This window comes from Cinclus cinclus, chromosome 3 (assembly GCF_963662255.1).
Source record: "Cinclus cinclus chromosome 3, bCinCin1.1, whole genome shotgun sequence".
Taxonomy (NCBI): Eukaryota; Metazoa; Chordata; class Aves; order Passeriformes; family Cinclidae; genus Cinclus; species Cinclus cinclus.
The window spans coordinates 5,194,233-5,210,463 of NC_085048.1; positions in this window are offsets into that span (position 1 = coordinate 5,194,233).

The window sequence follows — 16,231 nt, forward strand, 5'->3', positions numbered from 1 at the left end:
TCAAAGTTTTGGAAATGGGCCATGTGGCTAATTAGTAAGGTTATTAGGGAATGCAAAAAACCCCTAAATTCAGTATAAAAGTACAGACGATTATTAAGATTCATTTTACATTCCTGCTATGTAACCATTCTTTTTTATTTTTCACCCTCAGTAACGCTCTGGTTAAAATCATCACTGCTACAAAGCAGATGAAAGATGCCCATCTTGTCAGTTCTAGTGCCCAGCAGTATCTGTTGCCATAAAGATCTTCCCAGAGATCCGGAGCAAGATATTTGCACCTTTCCAAGTCCTACCCTGTCTCCTTAGCACAATTAAAATATTGTTAAAATATGTCAATGATCTTAGTTGCCATTAGTAAGATAGTGTAGCAACACAATCTCCACCTCCTAGCACACCATATCAGAATGGAAAACCTTAGTTACAACCACCCTGCATGAAAGAAAATTTCAGTGTTTAGTAATAAAAGTGAATAATTACATCCCTTAATCACACTATGATGTTTTCTGTAAGTTATAAAGCATGAGTGCCACATGCTGTTTAATTTTTAAGTAGTGCTTTTCATATACTTATAAAGTTACTTTAATGATACAGGCAAACTGTGACAAGCACAGCTGAAAGATTTAAAAAAATTACAACAATCACCAGCAATGCTGAAAATACCATCTTATCCTTTGTCACTACCTAACTATCTCAGCAAATCAATTACCACGTGTGTAAGGCTGCAGCCTGATGGGAAGCTGGCTGCAGGGTCAGGAGCCTGCACAAGGCACCTGGGGACATCAGTGACCAAGTGGGGAGTGCTGGGTTAGAGGTTGGACTCGGGGATTTAAAGGTCTTTTCCAAGCTAAACGATTCTGTGATTTCTGTTCCTGCACTGCAGTACCAAACCACAAGCTGTGCTCAGGGGTGTTCACCAGTGAGATGTTTGGAGGAGGGAGAGCTGCACAGGGAGGTTGGTTCATTTGCCTTTTAGAAGTGAGGAAGACAGGACCCTATCTCACACAATCTAATCACAAATCAAATTACAATTTGATTTCAAATATTAAAACAAGGCTCTGATACAACTATAGAAACACTGTTGTGCTTTAAAGGTTTCTCTCATTTTTGCTCTTATCATAGCGGGTACTCATTTAAGCCAAGAAGAATTGCTTGCTATGAAAAATGATCCTGAAACTCCCATTTATGACCAAGTATCTGGGTAAAAACTGCAAGTAACTACAAAGATGGGAATGGAAAAGGGATGTCTGTAGTTGCTATTTCTATAAAAAAAAAAAAAAAGAAAAAAGAAAAAAGTTGTTGGTTTTTTTTTTTTCCAAACCCTCAGGCATCAGACCACACAAATACATTTTAACTGGTCAAAGCTCAGAAATTTAAAGAGGAAGTCCTCTGGACCAAAGAAAACAGCATTCCTTCCAGAAGAAATGATGGTGGGTCTAACTGAGGTCCTTAAAGCTGCGACCCTTTCTAAGATGCAAGATTAAATATATTCTTAAACACCTTTCAGAATTTAGAGATAAGTTTATTGACTTCATAGAATGCTTTCTATTTAATGAGTAGGGACCAACATAGGGCCCTTAAAAATCCCGAAAAAAATGTGGTTAACTCCCCTACAGATTAGCATTCACCAGATTGTGCCAAGAATAAACACATTTCTGAACCTACCCATTTGAATAGGACAAAAGTCATACCACAGATCACAGAACATATGCAAAAATAAGCTCCACTTTGAGATCACCATGAGTTGCTAGATCCAAACTTTAAATTCCCTAAAAAAGAAGCAATTACATTTTTTACCATTACATCCCAAAAAAGAAGCAATTTCTGCCCAAGGACAGAAAGCAGGATGCAGGATAAGGTTTGCTTCAATGCTGAAAACCATGTGAATATAATACAATATGGGATAATCAATTTTCAGTCACTGCAACAATTCTTTACAAAGAGAGAAGTAGGAGTCATCTTTGTGTCTAAACTGAAGGCAGGCCCAGTCCAAATCAGATGAGCTGAGTTATAGGATCAGAACACCTCACTGGCAAACACAGGGAGTCAAATTTTAACACCTAATCCATAAGTAAAGGGTCACTGTCAGGATCACACATCTGGCAAACTGCTGCAGTTCTGCCTTATCTGTAATTATGGATTAAAATCCATTTGTCGTAAGTATTACCTTAAATAATAACTGATATTCACACATAAATCTAAAATATACACACCCTATTAAGATACCAATTTTCTCTGACAGAAATCTAAATATCAGCTATGCAGCTAATTGGCAATTATAATTAGGAGTAGAGAATATATTATGTAAACAGTACTAGAGTTTCTGCTGAGTTTGTGTAAATCTTTCTTTTGAAGCAGTGACATGATAAAACAATCAGATTTTCACAGAGTATAAGATGACTTAAACCTTGTCAAATAGAACGTAACACTACAGGAATGCCATATCAACAGACGTTTGTTTTGTTATGTTTAAGTATATTTAATTTTTAATTTTTCTTCTAAACTAGGGCATATACCAATTTACTCAAAAATATAGTTAAGAGTTATTTTTTTAAAGCATCAATTAACAGCTATTCCTTTCACACAGGAGGAGCACTGCCATTTTTAAAAGATGTTTCTAACTCAAGATCCAACTTGAATTGTCAGTCCACGGAATTCAAGAATGTCTGGATTTTGGCATTCAAGTCTGAGTACAAATTAACATAATTCAAAGAGCAGCCAAAACACAGCTGTTCTGAAATTAATCTCCCCAAAATCTGTATTTTTATATTTGACCATCTGAAAGGTCATGAAAATTGAATTAACACAACTTCTTGAAAAGGCAGCAAAAACATTTTGTCAAAAACAGCTGTAAGGCTGGTACGCCAAACACCTACTTGATATTAAACATGGTTTTCACTTTTATGGAAAACCATTATTGACATTAGCTACTATCAAGAAGGTTTTGTGGAGCCTTTTCACTATTTAATTTCTATTTGTGAATAATTTATATTCTCTTTTAATTAAAGCATTCCTTAAGTTTTATTTCTCATGTACTTTTACAACACCTTTCATTTAAAATTGCTTACATAGCAGTAGAATGTATATATGTATTTGCATAGATATACATACATATATATATATCTTATCTCATGGTAGATAAGACATACTTTTAAAAAATAAGATCTTTCTTAATTTTAACAATTTTGGGACAACAATAAGGATTTAATGCACCTCAATCAGAAGGTTTGTTGAAAAAGCAAATTCAACACAGAACTGTCCAGTTTATGTCTAAAATACTATCTTTGGCAGCAGAGTTCTTTGATAGGCAGAAGTTGCAAAGAATATATTCACTGCCTGTAGGCCATGTAGAAACAAACACTATTTTATCAATTTTTAGTGGTGATATGGGTAATAAAACTATGATGGAAACAAGACACCACCTAACCCTACTCACAGTTAACCCCTTTCTAGTTAAAACACTTTTGAACATAGAATTGTTTCCTCCAAGAAAGTACCCAGGGAAACTTTTCAGAAAAGCAACTTTATCAAAGTGCTGTAACTCAAACAAGGGAGTACTGTATCTTCCTCTAGTTCTTAAAGAGAAAAAAATTTAAAAATTAACTGATCCTTTCATCTTGTATGGACAGCAAATATTAATTCAATTCAAATAATACACAGAGTGTATTTCCTGGGCCTGAGATGAAGTGCCATTCATAGTTTGAATGAAACTAATATTAAATTGACCTGCACACTTTAAAGAAAAAGGACACGTATTACAGTATTTTGCATTTTATTTAAGGAAATTCACAACCTCAGAGATGCCTTTACTCTTGGCTCATTGTAATCATGCACATGACCATTTCAACACAATCACTACTTGCTATTTGTATATTTAAGTATAATTATGCTGTAAAAACTACTACATTTACTGGGGGATCCCGAAATACAGCAAATAGATCATATGTTCAGATAAATTATCTACGTGGCACTTGCATTCGAATGCAAATATCCCACCCCTGGGTGTGTCAAAGGCCAGGCTGGACAGGGCCTTGGAGTAACCTGGTCCAGTGGAAGATGTCCCTGCCCAAGGCAGGGGGTTGGACAAAATTATCACTAAGGTCCCTTTCAACCCAAACCATCCTAAAAGATTCCCCTGAAATCAAAGCAGGAAGGTTGGATCTAAAAGCCAAGAACTTCACACAGCTCAGGACTACAAACAAAAAAGTAAAAAGCCCCTAAGGCTGCAAGACCAGGGCAAAAAGTGCTGCCAGCAGTCAGCACCACACAATGACAGGAACAGAACTCAATGTCTTCACTGAGACTGAAAGTGTAACTGTATTTATTCTGTCCGTTGGAAAATTATTTTGCAACATTTGAAATGTTATATAGTTATAATTTGAGTTCTAGGAAGAATTGAACTTAAAAAACCTGCTGTAAGTCAGAATTCCTTTGATTTTAAATTTATATTAATTACACTTAACATCAATGAAAGGCAGGATCAAAAGCTCTAGGATCAACAACTGGCTACAGCTAAAATCAAAAGTAGCAATTAATTAAATTAGCAAACCATAGTACACATTATGATTTAAGTTACCGAATTCATCAGCCTCCACAAAGAAGCTGCCAAATTACAAAGACACACTTATACAGAGGGTTAAACCATGTGATCATTTTGGATACTTTCCAGGTTTATAATCTAAACTAATTATGCAATTTAATTAATTACTTGGGTTGAGCAGTAGCAAAACTTCTGCTATTTCTGAAATGCTGCAATTCAAAAATATTAAAAGGTGGAGGGTATTTTGTAAACTAAGAAAAGCAGGAATGACTAGTTGTTTTCAGAGCACTATATCCAAAGAGTAGTACAGTACTGTGTGGGGCAGGACCACATTCACTATTCAAATGGAAAATAAATTACACATACCTATTTTAATGAAATTACTGAAGCATTAAACATTGCTATAACTGGATAAATAATTCACTATACAGGATACATTTTGAGAACAAATAGAACTGGCTTGCCAGTATTAACAAGAATTACAACAGTGATTTTCTGTCTTCTACAACCTTTTATTACCTCTACAGATAAGATTATAGTTAATGATCTATCTTGTGTAACATTTAAAAGAAACAGTTAACTGGATATACACAATATGATACAAGAACTGTTTAAAATCACTCAAACATCCATAGGGGTCGAATGAAAACAAAATGATGAGATTATCCGTGCAAGTAACTCTATTTGTGCCAGAGTCTGATCATCCCAGACAATGCAGCCAAAGGTGTGAAGTCAACACAATCTGGATTTGGCACCCCCTCTGCAGCCTTCCTGTATGCAGAGACACAGTTACCAGTCTGTCTTCAGAAGGACTCCTACCATTCTAAAAATACTGTCCCACAGCTGTTTAAAATTTATTTTTTTAGACCATAGCACCACTGTTTGGTTGTTTCCAATTTCTGAAACCACAAATAGTAAAAGTGTACTCAGTCTACTGCAAACATAAATAGCAAATGCACGCTTCAGCACTTTTAAAAGGATATGGAAATTGGCAACAAAAATGCAGTTCATGTTGAAAATTTACGAGGGCCCTGCCACATTTCTTCAGAAATACAATCAGGTAAAAATTAGGAAGATCTCTACCAGCTGGGTGGCATTTTTGTGTTTTCTTTACTTATATTTTTTTTTAACTGAAAGACTTTCATTATGCAACTTCTGGCACTTGATAAAATAGAGCATGGTACCTTTGCTCAAACCACAGCTTTTTTGGTTATGTTTAGCATTACACAAACATCTTTCACCTTAGATATCCTCTTGCATTAGTGTGTTTCATTTTGAATATTCTAAGGCACATTACCATTACACAAAATTATTTTAATGGCAATCAGCAAATGAGATGTACAAATTATTTTTCCCTCCCCCTATTTTCACAGGTCATTTCAAAATATTCCAACCCTTGACAATTCTACTTTTGCATATTTGAAGCTTTATACACATATTTCTATTAAAAGCGAATGTAGTCCAATAACATCATATTTTTACATGGATTTCTTTCAAGAAATACAGCACATAACGACAAAGTATCATCTAGTTTAAGGTAACATTAGACATGTTAACAAATGTGATTACACTTTTTTTTCTCAATGAACATCAAAAGTCTGGAAACCTGAAGGAAATGTCAATATTTTTTTGCCTTAAGTATACTTCTTGAAAGAATTCTGGATCCCAAGGAATTTGATGGGAGTTTAAAGTCACTGGAGCTGAGATTTCAGCCCCGGCTTGTGTAAATTCAAGTGAGCTCACTAAGAAAAATATCTATTTCAAGTGGTATTTGTGAACTATTTTATCCTGACATAAATTCGACTAAAAGTAGAAACAGGTAATAATTCCTTTTGATCAAATATGGTCCACAGCAATAGACTGTTTCTATCAGTAGCTTAACACTAGAAACCTGAACTTTTCTGATGCCACACGCTTAAAAAAATTAATAATAGTAAATCAGTAACCATTAGTTCACATCAATTTTTTTAAGTATATCTGTTTTATAAAGGATACAGGATGGATAGAAAAAATATTTTATCTTTTCTTTTGCTTGCAGCTAAAATCAAGATAAAACTGTATAAAACTTTTTTGGGGATGAATTTCCTTTGGTACAGAGGTAATTTCCTACAAGCTGTATTAACCACACAGTTTGGAGGGAGTACCAGCATATATTTACATTTATATATTTACATGTAAAACTTGTACCTATTTATATTTACTTATTACATATTTGCTTTTAAAATGGTTCCATATAGTTCTGTTATTTTGCTTGCCTTGACATTATGTGTATTTCTTCATAACCCTGACTGAATCATTTATATGCACATATATGCATGATTTTTTCATGCACATTATACAAAAACAAGCTGGAGATAAGACAAACCCAGCCTGTCTATGAAATAAAAAATTGTCCAACAGGCCATGACACACTGGATGAAAACTATACATGAAATATTCTCTTAGATACATTTCTGCTGTTGACTTGGTAATATTTTCTTTCCAGTTTACTAGATCTGAAATACTGCATGTTTCTGACAGTGGGATCCTGTGATTAAAGCAGACCCAGGATATTTTTTTTTTCAGCCCCAAAAAACCTGGAAATGGGTAAAAGTGCTCTTTTACTGAATTCCCTACTGCTGTGTGGCACAAGTAAGAATTCCCAGGCTTGGAGCTGAAAGCACGGGAGGAAGCAGCAAAACTGGGATCAGGAGCCTGTGAAGGCTCCTGGCTACAGCCACAGGGACAGGTCACAACCCGTACTTTGAGAAGGCACCACAGCAATTTTAAACTCTTGGTTTAAATCAATTTAAAATGAAATCACCAACTGGCACTTATCTCTGTTATTTAGCCTGACTTGACGATCTTTTATATAAAGAGGGACTTACACAGTTTATTTTCTTTTTTAGTGTTGACCTATGGAGGCTAGTTTGGAATTTTTCTTTAAACTATCTAATATTTTCAGCCAAAAATTATTTCTTGCATAAATTAAAATAAATTACAGAACCTTTTCTTAATTATTAAGAATAAGCTGTAAAAAGTGTACACATCTCAATGCATTTCTACAGGACTACCTGTAGCATTAGCAATTCCTTTGCTTGGGGGGAGCATCAGGCAATTGCTTTCCTTCAGAAACATTATGTTACACAGGTATTTTTCACTGGATGTTATGCTTTGTAATGGAAAAGTTGCCCAACTGCTCATTAGAAGAAAAATATTAGTTTAAAATTTAAACTGTTTGTAAAGTATAATTTTAACTAGGAAAACTAATGCTGTAAATATAGAACTGGAATACTGTGATGTGGTTAACTGCACCTGCCACCCAAACGTGTTTTGCAATATTATGCACAGACTTTGAAGGGAAAAAAAAAATATTTGAGAGATGCAAATAATGGCAAGAGTACTAATAAATGTTTGATTGCATTTATTTAAAGCAATAATTCCATTTTCTTTTTAAACAAGTCCTCCATCCAGCTTACTAATACCTGTTCTGAATTTAAGTGCCTTTTGCACTTACATTAAGAATCATATTTAAATATGCGGTTTTCTTGAAGGTGATCTTCAGGGCTAAGGCACAAAAAAAAAAAAAAAAGTTTAACACAGAATCAATGGTTTGCTCATCCATTAATATGAGTTTAAAGGAGGAACTGCATTTGTAAACCACAGCCTTGTACTTTATAAAACAAAAAATAAAAAAAAATAAACTGAGATAGTAAAAGATACAGCCTAAGCCCACTGAACCCAGTGAAAGATGTTTGGTCCTTCTAACCATAATGTACTGAACAAGAAAATGTTCTCATCTACCATCTGTATTTAAATAAATTATACACATGATCTGCACAGTGCAAAAATTTATGCATCTCACACAAAACAATATGAGGATATATGTAGGAAGCATCAAATCTTTATCTTAACTATGAAAATATTATTTAAAAGAATTAACATAGCAGAAGGTAAAGAAGTGGGATGCTAGTAGAAATATCACAGAGTAAGGAAAATGTTTCAAGTCTGCCTTATTTCTTAGTGGGAAGTTGGGGAGAAAATATGGTGTAGAACCAGGGCAGCCAATGGCTTTCCCAGTCCATTATTCTAGGGGGTTTCCTAATGAAAAACATATTTTTTTTTAAACTTCAGTCTTGTTTGATTTTTTTTTTTTTAAGAAGGAAAATACTTAATTCAATTACTTCCTTCAAATCACCCTAGACAATTTTAAAAAAAGTCAAGAGAAATCTTAATTTGTATAGGAACAGTCAGACATTTGGCTTCTAGAAATATCCCTGCTTAAAACCAGGAATTGGTCCTTTCTCCGGATGCAATATCTGTCAGCAATATTTACAGTTTAGAAAAGTAAGCTGTATAGTTTTCCTTGAACACTTTTCAAAATTTCCTGAGCAGATTCCTGAGATGCAGCAGGACAGTTCTTCAGCTAAATCTAAAAAAAGCTGAATAAATGAAACTCATACATTGCACTGAAGAGGTTTTTGGTGCTGAAAATCGCCGTAACTTCTACATAATAAATTATTTCCTTAATCTGATGCACTTGAAGGTGCATTCCCAGTATTTGTGATGTATGACAGGAAACAGCACTGCCACAAACAACAGGCAGCAGGCATGGATTGCCTAATTTTAACAAGATGCTATCCTAAAAATGAAAAAGCTCTTCTTCACTAGCAAACTTAGATGCAGAACAATTTGGGCTCCAGTCCTTTGAAGCCAACAGAGGTCTGTAACAGCAAATAAGGAGAAGCCTGTTAGAATTTACTGGCACAGCTCTAAGGGTTAAGGTCAGTTCAGTCTTAGGGACAAACCCCTGCTAACTCATCAGGTTTTTCTCAATTTGAGCCATGCGAGCTCACCCATGCTCTCAAAAAGGAACTACCTTTGCAATGTAACATTTGGTCCATGCCAGGGCTCAGGGTACAAACCTTGTGGAACAGGGTCTGTCTTACCATCTGCATAAAGCCACCATGTCCATGACTAGGTTCTTTGAGTGCTACCACAACACAAACACAACTTCATACAAAAACTGCATTAAACAGCATTTAGAGTCACAAAGCCTCATTCAAAACTTTGGAAATGTCAGTCTGAAGATGGGCTACTTGTCTTAAGATGACACATGTTTTCTTCTGTCATTGCTCTCTGTACCAGCTGGTCAACAAGGCCCTGATGACATGCCCTTGTCTTCTCATCTCAGTTTTACTCCCTTCATCCCACAAAGTGTGGTCCTTGCCCCACCAATCAATGCCTCACCCCTTCCAGGCACTCTCCAGCTTTCACAAATAATCACTTACAGCAAAAAAAAAAGAAAGGTAAGAATCCAGAGTTAAGCCAAAATCCTGGGTTATTCCTTCATGTCCTGGAGGGAAATACGTTCTGCTGCAAACAATTTCTCTTGGTCCAGCAACTTCATACATGGTCTTTGCATTGGCACAGTCCCATTCCTCATACAGCAGATGTTTTCCCTCACTTTCTTTTAATAGTCTCTGTTTTAATCACGGTAACCATTTTAATTTCCCTCCATGGTCCTGGAGCACCAAGAGATGTCACAGTTTCTTTGAGCTGCCAGAAAAAGCCCCTAAAACACCCTAAGAACCTCAAGCTCAAGAACCTCCACAGGGATCAAACACTGCCTAGCTGAAACTCCTCTTCCACTGGGTGGGTGCAATCAGCTGCTATTCAGGACATGTCTTCATATGGGAAATATCAACTCAAATGGTTGGAGAGCGGCAGAGCTACTGAACCAGAGAAGCCATGGCAGGTTAAGGGACCTTAAGTCCCTTAAGGGACCTTAAGAGGCAGCAGCTCTGATCCAGCTCTTCCTGACAGCATGGCTAGGTTATTTAGATGAACACGTGGACGTGTCCCTGCTGTTTCAGATCATTTAAGAAACACAATAAATTTCCTAAGTGAGGTTGAATCATGTATTTTTTAGGCCAGTAAGAACATGCTAGAATATCCAATGTGAGTGACAAGAAATATTTCACAGGATGAAGCAAAATTAATATTTGGCTGATTTTCTTGTTTTTTTTAATCATAGGCATCTTTTTGCCACACAGGAAGGAGTGCCATGGAGATGTGGAATAAATGCAATAGCAAAAACACTCTGAAATAAGTATTTTGTTAAAATGTTGGTACGGTCAGTGAACTGGTGGGTTTGTTGCTTCCTTGAGGGTAGTAGAAATTTCAGGGCATATTTAATGCCTAATGCAGTGTGAAAACATAGATCAGTTCTAACCAAGTAGGAGTCAGTAATTAAAAAAAAAAAAAAAAAAAGAGTGATAAGACATGCAATCACTTTAGTATTTCTGTCTGGTTTTACAAAACACTTAGAGAAATGCCTAGATAAGGTATGATATTTGGTATTATTTAAAAGTCATAGCTTTAATGTACTACATGTTAAGTAAACTCTACTTTGACCAAATACTAGGAAGAATATCTGTATTAAAATCTGAACTCAACTAATTCCTCATGCATTTACTCATTTCTTATTTCTTCTCACTTATGCTAGAATTGTTCTTTCATTAATGAAGTAACACATCTCCCATCTCCCTTTTCCTATTTGTCTTTACCAATTACATTAAAAATACTTACTCCTATTCAGCATATAAAGCTTATTTAAGTCAGAACTTCTGTAAAACTGAGCTTTTGAACTCATACTTTCAACAATCTGTTAAAAAATATGTTGCTCTAAGACCAAAGTCTTATTTATAAGAGTTTGTGGCTTAACTGACAAGTATTTTTCTGTGACAAGTAAGAGCAGACAGTTTGTATCTTAAACACCATAATCCAGTTTTCAAACCATGTAGATGTCTGGAAGGGAATCAGTCAGTAAAGTAAATTATATTATATCCCACTGACAGCCCAGATACAATCCATGAGATTCATTACTTCTACCCAAGACAAAAGAAAAAAAAATACAGGAGAGGTGTGGGCGGGTCAAAAATATTTACAGCTCACAAGATTGCTTAATCAAAGTAAACAGACTTCTATTTTTAAAAATACAAACAGCAGTTAACTCTTGCTTTAAATGCAAAGGTGGATATAAGCAGTAACTTGCTGCATTTTTATGTGAGGCCAAGGGCTAACTGTTTCTGTTTTACAAGCTGCCTGCAGCTTGACCTCTCTAATTTGCTGGGAGACAGGGAAACAGCACCTCAAAAACTGTATTTTTTCACCAGGATGAATATCTTCTCTCTGTTTTTTCACATGAGTTTGTGTACCATTTATTCACAACAGATTTTCCAATTCTTAGATAGTGGTCTCTCACCCATGACAGCCTTCATTGATGTAGTAGCCAAGATGTACCGATAATTGCAGTCAAAGCTAAAATTTAGCCTTTTTAATTCAAAAGGAACATCTGGGAAGGAATATTTCTGCATGAATTAGAATCTGAAGCTAAATAGTACTTTCTTTTCCTTCAGGATTCTCTTCGGCTAACAACCCAAACTGGACATTTAAAAACTGGATTTCTCCTTTCCCTTAAGTGGCTTCATATGAATAAAGACAAATTCACCTCTTTTAATTTTTTAATAGGAATTATGAGCACAGTATAATTCCATTAGTTTTTTCATAATGTTAATTTAAGAAATATAATTAAGCTAGATTTTGTGAGTACAGAATATTATTTATCTTCTATAAGATGCAGTCAGTCCCTTCTCTCAGCTCCAAATAAGAAACCAAGAAACTGTCATTTTTAATTATAATAGTTGACTGAATTTCCACATTAAGGTCAAACGAGAAACTGGAAATAAGGCACTAAATATGCAGCATTAATTTTGTGTCTTAACTATACTTTGACTCCAGTCTATCAGTAACGTATTGGAAGTTACTAATGTTGCTGCATTTTACAAAAGTACTCATAGTTCAGAAGTTTTACAAATAGATAATTTTCCACTGAGCTCTACTTTTTCCCTGAAAAAGCCCCTACAACCATCATTTCAGTTTGATAGTTTTCATACATGTGCAGCAATGGGGAAAAGTTTCTTTGTTTTGACTGAAACTGCAAAGTGAGGACCTGGGAGCTCTTTGGAGCTTGCAACTCCTTCAAAAATGCTGCGACCATCGCGGAACTTTCAGCAGTTAAACTGAAATTTATTTCCAAAACACACAAAAATGTTCCATTTTTCTGAAAGCAGGAGAAACCTCTTTACAAACCTGGTAGCTACAACTGTAATAATATTTTAAGTTGATGCAGAAGAGAACATGTTTTTATTCCGTAGGCTTGTATTATGGAAAGCTTAAATACAGATTATCTCATTCAGTAACTCCCCACTTTACAGTAGTAGCAATTCATTCTAATTGCTTGGGTAGCACACTCAGGAAAAAGAGTATTTTTCCTTTTCACTGAATAATGTTTCATGTTCGGTTAAATGCAGGAAGTTACACCACCGTTGGAATGTGATTGTCTGCAACGGCAGAGTTAGTTCGTATTCATAGGTTTGTGTTTAGCTAAATATTAAAATGCTGGCTACTCAGCAGTACTTCTCAAAATATCTCTAACTCCTAACTAGCTAAACTGAAAAGGCATCTATCTGCCTCAATCAGAATTGTTTTCAACCGTGCATAATCATTTTTCACAGAAATTTTTAGCCTCCTCTATGGAGCAGATTATAGCAAATGTAATTCACACATGCTGTTTCTTATTCAGAGGAAAACACAGACTAAGGATGTGGAGAATTTCTAGCCAAATCTTCATTCAGATCCAAGATCCACGGACGCCACTGTAATTGAGAGACATTCACAACCAGATAGCTGTAGACTTCATTTTTGTTTAAAATAATACCTCTTCTACACGAGCTCCAACTAAAACATTAATGTTACTTAACTCTAGAAAGCTGCCTTGAGCTGAACTTACAACAGATTACACGTTCCTGGTTTAATTCTGTTCAGAAAAGGACACTGCTTAAAACCATACACTTATATTCACATCTAGATCATGTATATGTGCTGCTGCTTTTCCGACTACTTTAAAATTACTTGCAACTAATAACATTCTTCTTTCGGAATTTCACTTGCCTGGCAGTTCACAACGGAAAATGAACTATTCCTCCCATACCTCAAAGTGCACACTTTACTCTGAAAGTTGCTTGAGCTCACCATGACCAGACTAAAAATGCCTACTGAAAGCACCCAGCCTCTCAGAAACCCCAGAGGAGGAATCAACTGCCCAAAAAGCAGCTTTATTGCCGTCAGATTTCAAAGAAGTCCTGATTTAGTTCTGCTGTTCTGACATTCTGATTTGTATCAAAAATTATTATTTCAAAAGCCCTGTTTAAAATTTTATAATGACAGGAAAAGTACTGTTTGAATTATATCACATTAAAATATATAAAGTATAATAAACCGCCCCAGGAAATATTAAAATATGCAGACCTGCACAGTGATTTTTACTAGGGCTCCTCATTGATATTAGATGCTTATTTTAGTTTTTAAAATATTATCAATTTCTTACTTATACCTCTAGCCTATCAAAAAGAAAAAAACTAAAAAAGACCAAAAACAACCCAAAAATTGATTAAAGCACAAGAATGAAATTATTTCCAAGGTGACCTTGTTTTAAGATTAACTCTAAAATAACAGAGCTGCTTCCTCAGCTATTCCATACACACTCCTGTGCTGCTTCTCATCTGCACCAAAGGACACTCCCCCAAAAGCTGCAGCTGCCTGAAGTCACTTCAGTCCCTTGATTTCTGATTTGAAAAATTTACACAACCCTTTACTAAGTTCAATAATATTACAACTTTAACAAATTTTTGTTACTATATTGTGATTGGAAAATGCCCCTAAGGAGAATCACATTTTAAAATTATTTTATCCATTCATCCTGTTCCTGATATTGCACCCATAGGATCTTTATAAAATTTTATTTGCTAAATTTGCTTCTAATTGCAATTAGCCATGCCACTTTCTGTATAACCTTTAAGCAACAGAACACACATTAAGCTGCTGTTTAGATGCCAGAACAAGGGAGTATGCATTAGGCAGTGACTTCTGTCCAGTTACATTTGGAATTACAGAAGGATCCTGCCTCTCAGAATCCACACGAACACCAGCCTAATATCCAAACAGGGCTTTCAGATATTCAGCTTTGTGTATTTCCAATAAAACAGTATTTAGACTAACTAAACTCCTTTCAGAAACAAATTCAACAGATTTTGACACATAGTACCCACAAAATACTATTTAATAACTGGAATCCTGCAAAAATAAATTAAGACAACATCAATTTCTGTGGGCAGAAAGGGTAAGAACGGGTCAATGATGGAAGGATCAGTGAGTCCACATCTCTTCCTCATGACAACATTTATAGAAAATGAAAAATAGGCTGCTTAAGTACTAATTTTCCACAAAAATATTTTCCTGCTGCAATAAAAATAATATAAAATTTCTTTTCTGAGTTTTAGCATTATGTCTAAGGTAGCAGTAGTTCATAGTACCCTATAATCTTGGCAAATGTTCCAGCACGTTTAAATTTGATTTACTAAAAATTATTTCATAGGTACTTGGCTGAGATAAATTAAATGAAGTCAAATCACTGAAAATTCCACATTGCTTAAACACTGAAATTCCAAAGAGTTACTCCAAGAAGGAGCCTTTTTTCCCCCAATAATTTTAAGCTTTCAATGATTCCCTACAATTTACTAAATTATGACACTAATATATATCCACAGTTAAGTAAGAGAAAGAAAAGCTACATCTTAATGCTGATTGACTGTCTTGTAATAGTCATTAAACATTTTTTTTTCCTCCATGAGCTACAAAAATAAATTCGTAACTATTACATTTTTTAATTTGGATCTATATGGACTCTTATTCATAATCCATCTTTAAATGATGTTTTTATCATGAAACAAAAAAATTTAGTTTTATTATGAAGTCCCCTTTAAATGCTTTTTATCTACAAATACACAAAACCCAGAAGCAGAATTTCTGAACTAAACATTATGATTTAAATAAATAGCAAAGAATAAAACAGTACTTGAAAAACCAGTTTCTTCTTTTGCACCTCTTAAGAGAGTTAAGCTGTAAAAATACCTACAGATATAATAAAATAGCTAAAAATGTATTTAAAGTTATTTTCCACTGTGATCAGCAACTTTAAAAGTGAAAATAAATTATATTATCACGTGACAGGCCAGCACGAGACATGTAGCTTTAATATTGATTTGAAATGGCCATTTTCAAGGAACAGTTGAAATAACAGGGGCAAAATGTTCAATGTTTAAAGTAAGTACTGCTAGAAATGGCAAAAAAAGTGTCAATGGAAATTCAGCCAACACACAGTCTCTTCATTTTCCAACATCAATATACTGAAGAGAAGGTCTCAACTTCAATACTCACATTCAAAAATTATGTTAACAACCCAGAAACCTATGCATTTTGAATTTCTGTATTTGTTAAATTTGTTTTACTTTCTCGGCAGCACATTGCCCAGGCAGGAAAACAGAATTGGTAAACTCTCAGTACTTTAATTTATGATGCCACAATTCAAATCACAGCAAGTAAGATTTCACATAGTCAGCACTGAAGTAAGATGTGCAGACACTAAATGAAACATGCATTTAAAGAGAAAAGGAAAAAAGAGATACCATGCGAAAGGTAAACTTTTAAAAATAAATGAAAAATACAAGCTGTTATAAATCAAACTAAAAGCATTAATTACAGTATGTTTCACTATGAAACACACTACCCAATGATTTTTAAATTGCAGCATCT